Here is an 11,633-nt window from a genome sequence, read left to right on the forward strand (position 1 = left end):
ACTTTGTGACAAACGTGCTACAATAGTGATTTTCGCTAAATGTGCTACATCAGTGATTTTTCTGCAACGTGCTACGGCAAAATTCTTCCCTCAGTGTTCGAAAGTAGTGAATTTCTTTCCCATGTGCTACAGAAGTGTTTTCTTTCGATAATGTGCCTTAGCAGTGAAAAGTGGTGATTTTGTGTGTGCGCAATACAAAGTGAACGCATCATTTTTCTCAAATTGGGGTTTCTTTTCTTATGCATTTCGATCAAATATTATTTGTGTATGTAATCGCTGACCCTGTATTATTTGTGTGTATATTGTTACGTAAATTTTATGCGCAATACAAAGTGAACGCATCATTTTTCTCAAATTGGGGTTTCTTTTCTTATGCATTTCCATCAAATATTATTTGTGTGTGTAATTGCTGACCCTGTATTATTTGTGTGTATATTGTTACGTAAATTTTATCTGCATGGTTAAAATATTTATTGTTATCATGATAAAATATCAATAGTGTGTCCTCATGCTACGATATTTGTGCTATTAAGTGTTTATTAATTAAAGCGAAAATTATCTATCAGTATGCCCGACGATATTCAACCCGAGCCACAAATCACACCGCCTTTCTGGAAAAATAATCCTTCATTATGGTTCGCTCAGATCGAAGCACAATTTTCTATCGCTCGCATTAGTGAGGATTCTACAAAATTCAACCATGTAGTTGCAGCAATTGAGTCTGATATTCTGAATTCAGTGCATGACTTAATTCTCAAACCACCTAATTGTGATAAATACTCGATATTGAAACAGCGGCTCATTGAAATCTATTCAGAAAGGGAATCTTCAAAAATATGTACTTTACTACAAGGACTTGAACTTAAGAGATCAGCGACCTTCATACTTGCTGTCAAGAATGCGTGATCTGGCAGGAAGCCATTTTAGACTTGTTGAAGTCACTATGACTTTTGCGTCTTCCTAATAACATACAAATAATTCTTGCTGCTTCTAACGAAGATCTAACCTGTTTAGCAGCAATGGCTGACAAAATTAATGAACTTGTTACTCCAGCTTATGTCAGTGCTGCTAATGCTGCACCTTCCAGTTCACCCCTTGAACAAGTGGCTGAAATGACCAAAAAAGTATCTGAATTCTCTACCAGTCTTCATGCTTCACGGAGATACAATCGATCAAATCAGGGCCAACGTAATAATTTTCGTGCCCGAAGCAGGAGTCGATCTCGTCGCAATACTCGAACGCAGTACAAAGAGCCTACAAGTGGCATGTTTTTATCATGAATTTTGGTGCCGAAGCTTGCAAGTGTGCCCCTCCATGCACTTTTGAACAAGCGGGAAACTAAATAGGTGGTCTGCAGGCCTACAGAATGTCCGCCACATCGACAGAATAGTACTGGCTGATCTTTCAACTCAGTTATGTTTTTTAGTAAATACTGGAGCTGACATATCAGTGCTCCCGAGAACTAAAACAAATGCTCACCAACTTAATATACTTGTACTGTATGCAGTCAATGGTACCCAAATTGCAACTTACGGCACCAAACTATTGACACTTGATTTAAACTTGTGCCGGACTTTCAACTGGCCTTTTATTATTGCGGATGTAACTCAAGCAATTATTGGTGTTGATTTCTTGACAAATTTTCACCTTCTAGTGGATGTCAAGAATAATTGCTTAATTGATGCTACAATGCAGCTGACATCACAGGGCCAAGCTTCTCACATATCGAACATACCTACCAACATAACTGTTGTATCTGTTCATTGGTTATTAGCAAAATTCCCTGACATTTTAAACCCATCTAAACCAGGGCACCATATTCATCAGCCAGAAGTGTATCATCACATTGAAACACATGGCCCAGCTGTACTTTCCAAGCCTTGTCTTTCTCCAGAGATGCTAAAGGCTGCTCGCAAAGAATTTGAATTTATGCTAGCACAGGGAACCGTTCGCCCATCTAAAAGTCCCTGGGCCAGTCCACTTCACATGGTGAAAAAGTCTTAATTGTGACTGGCGGTCTTGTGGAGATTATCGTCGACTTAATGCCGTCACAGTCCCTGACAGATATCCAGTCCCACATACCCAAGACTGTACCCATCTCTTTCATGGAACAAACATATTTTCTACCCTCGATCTTGCCAGAGCATATCATCAGATCCCAGTGTATGCTGAAGATGTGCCCAAGACTGCAGTGACTACACCATTTGGTCTCTTTAAGTACTTATATATGCCACTTGGCCTTCGCAATGCTGGCCAAACATTTCAGCGTTTCATAAACCAAGTACTGTCTGGCCTTGATTTCTCCATCCCATATTTTGATATCCTGGTTGCATCTACAGATGCGGAAGAACATTTTCATCTGCGTTAGATTTTCACTCGCCTTAAAGATCATGGATTAAAACTAAATCCATTCAAATGTGTACTTGGTCAAACCTCAGTTTCATTTCAGTTCATACAGGGCCATAGGAGCAGTGCTTCAAGCCCATACCACTAAAGGACTTTCTTCCCCAATGGCATTCTTCTCCAGAAAACTTACTTCTGCAGAAAGGAAATACAGCACATATGACAGGGAACTACTTGCTGTGTACTGTACTGTTAAATACTTCCGGCACAACTTGGAAGGACACGACTTCATCATTTTCACCGATCACCTTCGCTTCTAGAAAAACTCTGACTCGTGCTCTCCTCGTCAGCTTCGACACCTGGATTTCATCGCCCAGTTTAGTACAGATATCAGATATGTCTCTGGTACTGATAATTGTGTTGCTGATGCCTTGTCTCGGGTAAACAATATCAACCTCACTACCCCAGATTTTTCTGAAATCGCAAAAGCTCAATTGCATGAGGAGGAACTCAAGAACCTAATCTCAAATCCACAAACCTCCCTTCAGTTACAACTGCTGCACATTGATCCAACGCTTAAAATTTTCTGTGACATAGAGAACAATAGAATACGTCCCTATATTCCTGTCAATTTTAGACGTGAGTGTTTAATGCCTTGTACACTTTGGCACATCCTGGAATCCGTGCCACCAAAAAGCTGATCGCAGACAGATTTGTCTGGCCAGCAATGAATTGAGACATCACAGAATGGACTCGTTCATGTATTAGGTGTCAACAGTGTAAAGTATCCCATCACACTCACAGTCCCATTCAACAATTTAACCTTCCAGCAAGATGCTTTGATCATGTGCACTTAGACTTGGTTGGCCCATTGCCTCCTTCAAATGGTTACACTTACCTCCTCACTTGTGTTGATCGGTGCACAAGATGGCCTGAAGCCATTTCTATTGAAAATATATCCGCTGAAACTGTAGCTCGAGCATTCATCCCCCAGTGGCTTTCAAGATTTGGCATGCCTACCACCATCACTACTGACCAAGGTCGACAATTTCAATGTCACTTGTTCGCATCCTTCTTGGCTTCATTCCTCTCTTGGCATTCGCCATATTCGCACAACACCATACCATCGATGGAAATGGGATGGTGGAACGCTTTCACCGATCTCTTAAACAAGGTCTGAAGTGTCACAGTAGCACACACTGGACAGAAGCTTTACCCCTAGTCTTGCTCGGTCTTCGCACAGCATTCAAAGAAGACATTGGTAGTACTTGTGCTGGGGTTTTCTTCCGGAGAGGATCCGTTGGCGGGGAAGCGTATTTATTCGCCAAGCTCGTCAACGGCTAATCGGCCATGAGTTTAGTGGTGTACAGTTAAGTTACAAGATATTTAAAAAGGTGAACCGTAATATAATAGCCCAAAAATATTATTATATATATTAAACAAACATATTGCAAGATAATTAAACAGGTGATCCGTGATGTTTAAAGCATATAAATTAGGTTATATTATTATATATATTAAACAAACATATTGCAAGAAAATTAAACAGGTGATCCGTGATATTTAAAGCATATAAATTAAAAAACGTATTAAATGCATCTAAATTTGTGTTAGTCGCAGAAAAATATCAAAAGGTTAAATATGATATTTAAAGCATAAAAATTATGAAGAAACATATTAAACACATATAAATTAGAGTTAGCTGGCAAAAAATAATATCAAACAGTTAAACATGATTTTTAAAGGATAAAAATTGGACTTAACAGGAATAGACATAATATTAATGAGTTAAACATGATAAATCATATATATAGCAGTATGTCATATATCTTTTGTTAAATTTGTATAGCCCTGAAAAAGGGCCCCCCCTTTTTTTTTCCCCAAAAAACTGTTGTAAATGAAATTGTCGGAGATTTTATGTCACTGGAAAGCAATCCTTGATGGCAGCCAGAATTTCTATGAATGGATCCTTATTGTGACTTATTTCACGCCAAAATAAATACTTGAGAAGGTGATCTGCTAGGTTTTCCTTATGAAGACCACTTTTCTGCAGTTTAACTTTCAGAGGTCTCCAGTTGGATTCTATAGACTGAGTATGTGCGCCAGTTGCTGGATTAATAAAATGGGTGGAATGATTTACGGTCTGGTGCACATAATACCCATTGTTGGCTAAAGATGCGTAGGCCCACTATTCATCAGTAATGATTGTGGTTCCCTTAGCCACGTGCTTTGTTATTAGCGGTATCAGGGTCGCCGCAGATCTATTGTTTTCTGGACATATTTCTAGCCGAAAATCTTTCGTTTCTCTTTGAAACATTCCAATTATCCATGTTCCTTCAACGACCCTTCCAACGTTGTACTGTCTTTTGCCTATTTTCGTTTCGTCGATTTCAACCATGTAGCCGACACCGCCAATTTTCGATGAATGCATTGCACGTAGCATTCTGTCAGAAATCAGTTGGCTCATTTTGGATACCCGGCTCTTGGCTGAATTTGGCGAGTTTTTGGCCGCCATCTTAGATTTCAGAAATGCGCCGAAAAGCTAATTTCGAAATCCAAGATGGCGGCCAAATATTGTTTTCCCTATCCGAGGGAAGTGGACAGGGAAAACAATTCTGAACTGCCAAAAGGAAAAATTGAACTTACCCTTGTTCATGTTAACATCATGATGCCTGACATTCCCTATTTGTTCAATGTTGTACAACATAGTTAATGTTATATTACTAAGCATGATATGATAACTTACTAATTTTATTTCATTCTAAAGTAATAGAACAAGAAATTTTAATTAACACGTACTTTAACGAGTGAAATGTTTTGCATGAAACGCTATAGGGCAAAGAAGTACTTATGCTCAAACTGTAAACAATCGATTTAAAAGAAAGCTTACTACGTAAAAATTTAACTTGCATGTAATTTTGGCATTCAAATTAATAATGGATTTATATGCCATTTTCTTTACATTTCATAATTCTTTTTTGCACATGTATGCAGGTAAGTGTATGATAGTTAAACATGATATATATGGATGAGAAATGTAAAATTAGAACATTTATTAAGCTATTTGTAATGTATGGAAGGGTGTTTGTGCTCCGGGATTTTGAATTTCGATACCCGGATATTACGGGGATCGTTGTTCAAAAGGAAGTAGGAATAATAGTGAATTATTTATTTTGATCTGGGTTATTTTGTTTGCTTTAAAAGCAGAAAAGGCAAGGTCAGTGTGTGTGGTGAAAACATTTCCGTTCTTTCTCCAAAGGATCTGGGTAATTTTGTTTGCTTTGAAAGCAGAAAACACAAGGTCAGTGTGTGTGGTGAAAACTTTTCCTTTCTTTTTTCCAAAGGCAGTGATAATGCGTGAAAAAGGGGGAAAAAACTTCTTTTTTGTTCTTTCCTTACTGCGAGTTACGACTCATTCCCCCGGTTCTCGGACATTCTCTTCTGGATTCTTTTCGGCAAGTAGGTGCGGTAGAAAAAAAAGGGAGAGACTTCGTTCGACCAGATGTGCGATCACGTGACTGGGTTCAAAGGTCTTATCTCTCCTGGATGGCGCCAATAAGTAGAGAAGAGGGATTTTTCGCCGTATTAGCTATTTGTCATTGATCGCTTCTCAACTTTTTTTTTCCTCCGCTGTGTAACATTTTCGCTTCATTTATTGATGCATGTGTAAATTTTTCGTTTCGTTTATTGAAATATTTTTTTATTTATGTACGCAAGAGAATTTCACTATGAAATTCTCGATATAAATAGTGATATTATACAACTAGAAGAAGGTGTCCGGAATGCATTTAGGTGGAATTGGATTGAACGGAGAGATGGTAATGGGGATACCATTGGCACATGGCGCAAGAAAATAAATATTGCTGGACAAGCATATTGTATTTTTTGTAACTCACTGCTGAAGTATGGTGGGGAAGGATTCAAGGCTTTCACAAATCATTCTAAAATTGTGACGCACATAAAATATTCAAAGTACATTAGACATTCAATGACTTTAAGTAATTATGCTAATTAAAAAAATACTGATGACTTACTGGAGACTGATGCTCGGCCATTGGATATAGTGACAAGAAAAGCATGCCAAGAGGTATTAATAACTTCGTTTATTGCCGAGAATTCTCTTTCTTTCAATGTAGTTCCCAATTTAATTGAACTTTGCAAACAGTTGAGCCGCGATCAGATGGCACTAAACTCGTTGGAAATGTCCAGGACTACTGCATGTTATAAGATGAAATATGGGCTCGCAAAAACTATTAACCCAGCAGAAGGCGCGCACCCAACACTGACGTTGGAGATCGCGCGGGGTGACAGCATCACCCCAAGCAGTTTCATTAGGAAAATGTGTTATATATTTTATAGAAATCATTTTATTATAAGCAATAATTGCAATATTTCATTTAGAAACTATACTTCTTTACTTAAAAAACTTATTTCAATATTTAAGAAAAAAAAAATCCATTCAAAATAAGTATATACCTAATCAGGAGTCAGAAGCTAATGTACACTTCTGGCAAACATAGGAAGAATGAATTTTACATGAAAAATTATCACATATTTTGCAAGAAATTGTAGTTTTATTGTCTTTGGATCTTGGACACATAGCACGTCGAGTTTTGTTTTCTTTGATGGGCGTTCTTCTGATACACTAGAAGTCGCATTATCGATGCTTTCACGAACCACTTTAGGAAACATTGACATATTTTTTGTAATCTCTATATAAGGCACTGTATAAGAGATATAGCCAAATTTTGTAGGAATTTTCTACTATTTCCATATTGTAAGGGAGGGGTTTTTGTTGGAAATAAAGCAACTCGGGTATTTATTGCAGTGACGTTCAACACAGTAAAAGACAACCATCGGCCATCTGTTGGTTTTTCGAGATGTCGAATATAACAATAACATTTCAACTTTATCTACACCACCTTTTGTTGTATTATGAAAGTAAATTATTTCTGGTTTCTTCGTATCATCACTTTTATCAATGGCATCATCGCAATGCATTGTAGATAACAAAACTAAACATTTGATTTTTTAGGCACGTACGATACTATTGTCGCGTTCTTTTAGAACCCAAATATAGATAAATAACCGTTCCTAGTTTTTGTTTGGACGAACTTGGTGGGAATTTCAGCCTTGTTTCTGTTCAGGGTTCCTACAATAGTTAACTTCTTTGACAAAAGTTCTTTTGCTAGAGGATAACTCGTATACCAATTATCCATTGTTACATTTCTGCCCAAATAAAGGGGTGCACAGGCGTTTTGTAATTTCAAATGAAGAATTTTCAAATCTAAAGGGACCTTCCGACTGTTGTCTTGTGTATATCTCCATGTTATAGCTGCAGAAAGTTCTTGTATCTACTAAGGCAAATATTTTGATTCCATAGTTCGATGGGTTGCTGGGTATATATTGACAAAAGGAACACCGCCCTCGAAATTTCTCTAATTTCTCTTAATATTTCTTCTCTTATTTACCAATAAGGTACATCTTTTGGCAATTTCCATTGAAATCGGTAAAAAATTCTCTCGCAGCCGCCAGTTTGTCCAAGTTTTTCCGAGCTTCACGATTGGTCACATTGTCTAACCGTAGACACCTGAGAAGAAATTTAAATCTTTTATATGACATTGTGTTCCGTAAAATTGCAATGCCTGTTTCAATTTTCGGTAGCCCACAAATCTTGCATATTTTTATGTGACGATTTATGCAAGCCTTACAGATGTAAAAGCCCAAAAAGTGCTCTAATTTCCACATCATTTGTCGTAATATTTTTCCAATATAAATATTTGTACACTCTACAATGGATTGTATGATTTTAGCATTGAAAAACAATTCTCAACTTTCTAGAAGCTCCTTTATATTGCGTGCAGTTTCTTTTAATCCTGCTAAATGAGTTATTATAATTTGAGAAGACCTTTTTCACTTTTTGATTTGGTTTTCCATTCTGCCAAACTCTTGTTTTTGCTAATAAAATTACTTTTTACTAAATCAGGATTTCCGTCGTCTTCATCATTCTGCTCAAATTCTCTATCGCTGTTGTGAGAACTGGATATTTCTTTATCTGATTCATTTTTACTATCTTGATCAACTTCTCCTTCAGAAGACTCAACTTCATCTAATACAGTTCTCAAACGTTCCATCTCTTTTTCATGTTCGGTAAATTTACGTTTGTAAACCATTATCTATCAAATAATCCAACAGAACCACAACGGCAACACTCGAGAGCACGAAGCTAAACTTCTACTAATGAAAAATTTCGAAGCAGTAACGGTCGCATGGGGTGACTTCCCTCATGCATTCCAAGAAACGATTGCTTCTCTCGCAGAAAAGAAAAACAAGCAAAAATAACAATACACATTCCAAGGGGAGTGTCAAACAGGAGGATACTGAAAGGATGATTCATTAAAATGAAATATTTCCGGTTAGGTTTGTTGATTTTTGACGCATCGAGCGACTCTGTGCCCCGTGCGACTTCTCCCGGGTTAAGGAAAATATCATTAAAACTTTAAAGGAGACTCCATTTTCTCTAAATTTGGATGAAAGTACTAGCAATGCTCAAAGTATACTGGCAATATTGGTGCAGTTTTATGACAACAATCAAAATGAAGTTGTAGTTCATCATTTTGCATCTCTAAAGATGGAATCTTGCAATTCAGAAGCTGTTTTTAAAGCAGTTGTTAATACTATTGAAGATAATAATATTCCATGAGCAAACTTAATTAGTGTATTAATGGACTCATGTAACACCACTACAATTTTCATTGTCATGGCCTTCCACAAAGCAATGTGCACATGTGAGTTTGCCATGACAGGACATTTTTGAGTGACCAAATCGCTGGCATTGAAAACATCGTAAGGGGTTAGGTATGTAAGGTCTTACGGGGCAGTGCAAATACCCGGCCTTAATACTTTTCGGCAGATCAGGTGAATTGAAAGTTGGGATTATATGTTTCGTATTGACCAGCTGACCTTCTTTGCGCATCTTGATCCACCTTGCAGCACTGACATTCTGATCGGACAGTTCTGACAAAATTTCTTCTGAGACAAAGATGAGGTCAGTCTCAGATATAACGCCCCGGCTGTAATTCAAGGATTTCTGTTTTGTCACATTAACTTCGACTTGCCCAAGTTTTTCGAGTTTGAGGAGGGTAGCAGATTGAGCTGGGGAAACTGTTTCTATAAGAAGGTCTCCAGAGCGCAGTCATTTTATTGTCTTTGGCTCACCAATAGTCGCTTGTATATGTTTTTGTATCAGGAATGGTGACATTTTTAAATGTTTGCCTTTTGAGTTAGTTATTACAAGGAATTTAGGTAGAGTTTCTTTAGTATTTGCATTCACATTCGTTTTTACTTTTTTTGATGGATGACAAGTTTTGTATTTTTCATTTGAAGAGGCCATATTGAAGATTAAGTATGATTCGGACCCAGCAGCCCCACCCACCACGGAGCCCAACAAGGAGACGCAGATTCCTGCGCCAGGGCTAACCAGGTCTATACGCAAACTGAAGCCCCACAGTCGGCTTTCCCGAAAGCAGGTACTCCCGAGAGCTTGACCCCAAGCCACTGACACAAGGACTAGTGACCAGCCGATTGACACCCGTGAGGACGACTAAGGTGCCTCCCGTTTAGCTGAAGCAGAGGCCAAAGCAGTGTGTTGAGGACAGTACCTCGCCTCTCAACTACCAGGACCCTCCTTTCCAGCGATATGGGTCTCCACGCACGGCAAACACGTGGGCAGTTTTCTCGCCACTCTAAGACTAGAGACAAGGGCTGTTCCTGTCTCTCGTGACGAGCCCCAAACTCCGTAGAGGGAAACCACAAGGGAGAAGGGAAGGGAAAAAGTTCCAGCTAAGAGGAGACGAGGCAGAAAAGAGGATAGATCACTGGGGCTCCAGCATCGTGACACCCGTCTCACCAAGAAGATGATCCCCTGAAGGGCTAGGGTACCTCGGGATTGCCACATCCGTACTCACAAAAGTGAGCCCCCTGAGGGGATTAAAATAAAGTGAAGCACTAATTTGAAACATAAGCTGTGAATGGTTAAAATTTCGTCTTACCTCTGTTATAGTATTTCATGACATTTTGGATCTGCAGCTGTGAAAGAAAGTTTATTTTAATGAAGGAATAACAAAATATATAAAGAATAGCTCTCACGTCAAAATAAAAGTTGAGAATAACTGAAATACACATTTACCTGTTTCTGTAAAAGATGTGCAACATTTTCATCCTTTTGTTTTCTGGGCTCTGTTTTTTGGTTGAATTCTAAAAGGAAATAAAAAATAACAATTTCATGTAGTGAAAAACAAAAAGGTATTAAATCAAAATTTGTGGACCATCTGAACATTTACACAAATTATAGTAAACAATTTACTTGTATGCTTTTCTTATCATTTATTCTAGTTTTAGGACTTGGTCTGTGTTCCCTTTGAAAAATAAGCACATAGATTATAATGGTACGTAATTTAATATTTAAAGGCAATTTTTGTATGTATATATATGTAAATAAATAAATTATGTCAAAAATAAAGTTATACTTGTTGGTTTTACCCCATTTATCATCATCTTCCTGAATCATCTTGTGGGGCAGATTTCTTTGGAGGCCATCAGGTCCTCAATTCCTTCGCTTTCTGATGTTGGTTCGTCCAACATTTTAAGTTCAAGGCCGACTTTTCCGTGGCCTGGATACACAGCTTTAATGTCCTGTAGAAACTGAGCAAGTCTTCCTCCATCATAAGTAAAGGGCTTCAAGCGGAACCGCCTGTAATAATGTACAGCCATGTACTGCGTGCAAATATCATCTGTTCTCTTGCTCTTTATAGACCTCTTACAAAGTTTGTTTCACCCTCAAGATCATCGATAGTATTTTTTTTATCATCAGGATCTACGAATACGCCTGTAAACAAAGGATTAATGAATGTTAAGGATGAAAAAAAAATGTCACTCATTAAAAAAAAGACCTATATTTACCTTTCTTGTGATTGGTAGTTTTATGTGTTGCTGCTGGAAATAAATTTTCTATCCTTTTATATTGTGGAGCAGAGTCAGTGTATATGAAGGTGGTTTCTGGGTGAACATGACGTTTAATGTAAGGCCACAAATGCCTTTTGCTTTTTCCTTTAACCTTGAAAAATAATCCTTCTATGTCTTCTCGACAGTAGATGCCTAAAACTACGATGGTCATATTTTTGGTTACCCTGCCGCAGTTGTACTTGCGGCGGGTCCAGAATGTTTCATCAATTAATATAGATTTTCCTTGACCACCTAACATTCTGCTATGATGAGAGGCAAAAATTTCG

The 11,633-nt window shown here is 37.9% G+C and overlaps 1 protein-coding gene and 1 long non-coding RNA gene across 2 annotated transcripts in view; one reads left to right on the top strand and one right to left on the bottom strand.

The window, feature by feature from the left end:
• Positions 1–11,443, bottom strand: part of LOC146994475 (uncharacterized) — a 44,436-nt gene extending 32,993 nt beyond the window's left edge. Inside the window, exons 1-3 of the long non-coding RNA XR_015043775.1 lie at positions 11,305–11,443; positions 10,532–11,230; positions 10,395–10,431 (exon numbers count right to left, since the gene is read on the bottom strand). This is a non-coding gene — a long non-coding RNA (uncharacterized LOC146994475). The remainder of the gene's footprint in view (positions 1–10,394; positions 10,432–10,531; positions 11,231–11,304) is intronic.
• LOC118200260 (cAMP and cAMP-inhibited cGMP 3',5'-cyclic phosphodiesterase 10A-like) overlaps positions 1–11,633 on the top strand; it is a 234,828-nt gene that overhangs the window by 137,796 nt on the left and 85,399 nt on the right. The window lies entirely within an intron of this gene.

This window comes from Stegodyphus dumicola, chromosome 11, assembly GCF_044657685.1.
Source record: "Stegodyphus dumicola isolate Sdum_Otavi_A_Nest chromosome 11, ASM4465768v1".
In the NCBI taxonomy this organism is placed as follows: domain Eukaryota; kingdom Metazoa; phylum Arthropoda; class Arachnida; order Araneae; family Eresidae; genus Stegodyphus; species Stegodyphus dumicola.